This window comes from Gnatocerus cornutus, unplaced genomic scaffold (assembly GCF_029298725.1).
Source record: "Gnatocerus cornutus isolate USDA-ARS CGAHR unplaced genomic scaffold, icGnaCorn1.1 ctg00000038.1, whole genome shotgun sequence".
NCBI classification, from domain to species: domain Eukaryota; kingdom Metazoa; phylum Arthropoda; class Insecta; order Coleoptera; family Tenebrionidae; genus Gnatocerus; species Gnatocerus cornutus.
The window spans coordinates 601,215-604,437 of record NW_028275387.1 but is presented as its reverse complement, the minus strand read 5'-3'; positions in this window follow the sequence as shown (position 1 = coordinate 604,437).

The window sequence follows — 3,223 nt, the reverse complement described above, 5'->3', positions numbered from 1 at the left end:
AATCATCAAAATTCATACAGAAAACCGCATATTTCGATGCAAAACGACGATTTCTCGCCGATTTTCGTTGTTTTCTGGCATGAATTTGCAAAGAAGAGCACGAAATCTACAAAATCATGACTTTTTCCCAAGATTCAACGGCTGAATTGCAAGAAAACAGCAGAATTCTGCACGAAATCATCAAAATTCTTAGAGAAAACCGCATATTTCGATGCCAAACGACGATTTCTCGCTGATTTTCGTTGTTTTCTGGCTTGAATTCGCAAAGATGAGCACGAAATTTTCAAAATCATGACTTTTTACCAAGATTCAACGGCTGAATTGCAAGAAAACAGCAGAATTCTGCACGAAATCATCAAAATTCTTACAGAAAACCGCATATTTCGATGCAAAACAACGATTTCTCGCCGATTTTCGTTGTTTTCTGGCTTGAATTCGCAAAGAAGAGCACGAAATCTACAAAATCATCACTTTTTACCAAGATTCTACGGCTGAATTGCAAGAAAACAGCAGAATTCTGCACGAAATCATCAAAATTCTTACAGAAAACCGCATATTTCGATGCAAAACGACGATTTCTCGCCGATTTTCGTTGTTTTCTGGCTTGAATTCGCCAAGAAGAGCACGAAATCTACAAAATCCTGACTTTTTACCTAGATTCAACGGCTGAATTGCAAGAAAACAGCAGAATTCTGCACGAAATCATCAAAATTCTTACAGAAAATCGCATATTTCGATGCAAAACGATGATTTCTCGCCGATTTTCGTTGTTTTCTGGCATGAATTCGCAAAGAAGAGCACGAAATCTACAAAATCATGACTTTTTTCCAAGATTCAACAGCTGAATTGCAAGAAAACAGCAGAATTCTGCACGAAATCATCAAAATTCTTAGAGAAAACCGCATATTTCGATGCAAAACGACGATTTCTCGCTGATTTTCGTTGTTTTCTATCTTGAATTCGCAAAGAAGAGCACGAAATCTACAAAATCATGACTTTTTACCAAGATTCAACGGCTGAATTGCAAGAAAACAGCAGAATTCTGCACGAAATCGTCAAAATTTTTAGAGAAAACCGCATATTTCGATGCAAAACGACGATTTCTCGCCGATTTTCGTTGATTTCTGGCTTGAATTTGCAAAGAAGAGCACGAAATCTACAAAATCATGACTTTTTACCAAGATTCAACGGCTGAATTGCAAGAAAACAGCAGAATTCTGCACGAAATCATCAAAATTCTTAGAGAAAACTGCATATTTCGATGCAAAACAACGATTTCTCGCCGATTTTCGTTGTTTTCTATCTTGAATTCGCCAAGAAGAGCACGAAATCTACAAAATCATGACTTTTTACCTAGATTCAACGGCTGAATTGCAAGAAAACAGCAGAATTCTGCACGAAATCATCAAAATTCTTAGAGAAAACTGCATATTTCGATGCAAAACAACGATTTCTCGCCGATTTTCGTTGTTTTCTATCTTGAATTCGCCAAGAAGAGCACGAAATCTACAAAATCATGACTTTTTACCTAGATTCAACAGCTGAATTGCAAGAAAACAGCAGAATTCTGCACGAAATCATCAAAATTCTTACAGAAAACCGCATATTTCGATGCAAAACAACGATTTCTCGCCGATTTTCGTTGTTTTCTGGCTTGAATTCGCAAAGAAGAGCACGAAATCTACAAAATCATCACTTTTTACCAAGATTCTACGGCTGAATTGCAAGAAAACAGCAGAATTCTGCACGAAATCATCAAAATTCTTACAGAAAACCGCATATTTCGTTGCAAAACGACGATTTCTCGCCGATTTTCGTTGTTTTCTGGCTTGAATTCGCCAAGAAGAGCACGAAATCTACAAAATCATGACATTACCTAGATTCAACGGCTGAATTGCAAGAAAACAGCAGAATTCTGCACGAAATCATCAAAATTCTTACAGAAAATCGCATATTTCGATGCAAAACGATGATTTCTCGCCGATTTTCGTTGTTTTCTGGCATGAATTCGCAAAGAAGAGCACGAAATCTACAAAATCATGACTTTTTACCTAGATTCAACGGCTGAATTGCAAGAAAACAGCAGAATTCTGCACGAAATCATCAAAATTCTTAGAGAAAACCGCATATTTCGATGCAAAACGACGATTTCTCGCCGATTTTCGTTGTTTTCTGGCTTGAATTCGCAAAGAAGAGCACGAAATCTACAAAATCATCACTTTTTACCAAGATTCTACGGCTGAATTGCAAGAAAACAGCAGAATTCTGCACGAAATCATCAAAATTCTTACAGAAAACCGCATATTTCGATGCAAAACGACGATTTCTCGCCGATTTTCGTTGTTTTCTGGCTTGAATTCGCCAAGAAGAGCACGAAATCTACAAAATCATGACTTTTTACCTAGATTCAACGGCTGAATTGCAAGAAAACAGCAGAATTCTGCACGAAATCATCAAAATTCTTACAGAAAATCGCATATTTCGATGCAAAACGATGATTTCTCGCCGATTTTCGTTGTTTTCTGGCATGAATTCGCAAAGAAGAGCACGAAATCTACAAAATCATGACTTTTTTCCAAGATTCAACGGCTGAATTGCAAGAAAACAGCAGAATTCTGCACGAAATCATCAAAATTTTTAGAGAAAACCGCATATTTCGATGCAAAACGACGATTTCTCGCTGATTTTCGTTGTTTTCTATCTTGAATTCGCAAAGAAGTGCACGAAATCTACAAAATCATGACTTTTTACCAAGATTCAACGGCTGAATTGCAAGAAAACAGCAGAATTCTGCACGAAATCATCAAAATTCTTACAGAAAACCGCATATTCCGATGCGAAACAACGATTTCTCGCCGATTTTCGTTGTTTTCTGGCTTGAATTCGCAAAGAAGAGCACGAAATCTACAAAATCATGACTTTTTACCAAGATTCAACAGCTGAATTGCAAGAAAACAGCAGAATTCTGCACGAAATCGTCAAAATTTTTAGAGAAAACCGCATATTTCGATGCAAAACGACGATTTCTCGCCGATTTTCGTTGTTTTCTGGCTTGAATTTGCAAAGAAGAGCACGAAATCTACAAAATCATGACTTTTTACCAAGATTCAACGGCTGAATTGCAAGAAAACAGCAGAATTCTGCACGAAATCATCAAAATTCTTAGAGAAAACTGCATATTTCGATGCAAAACAACGATTTCTCGCCGATTTTCGTTGTTTTC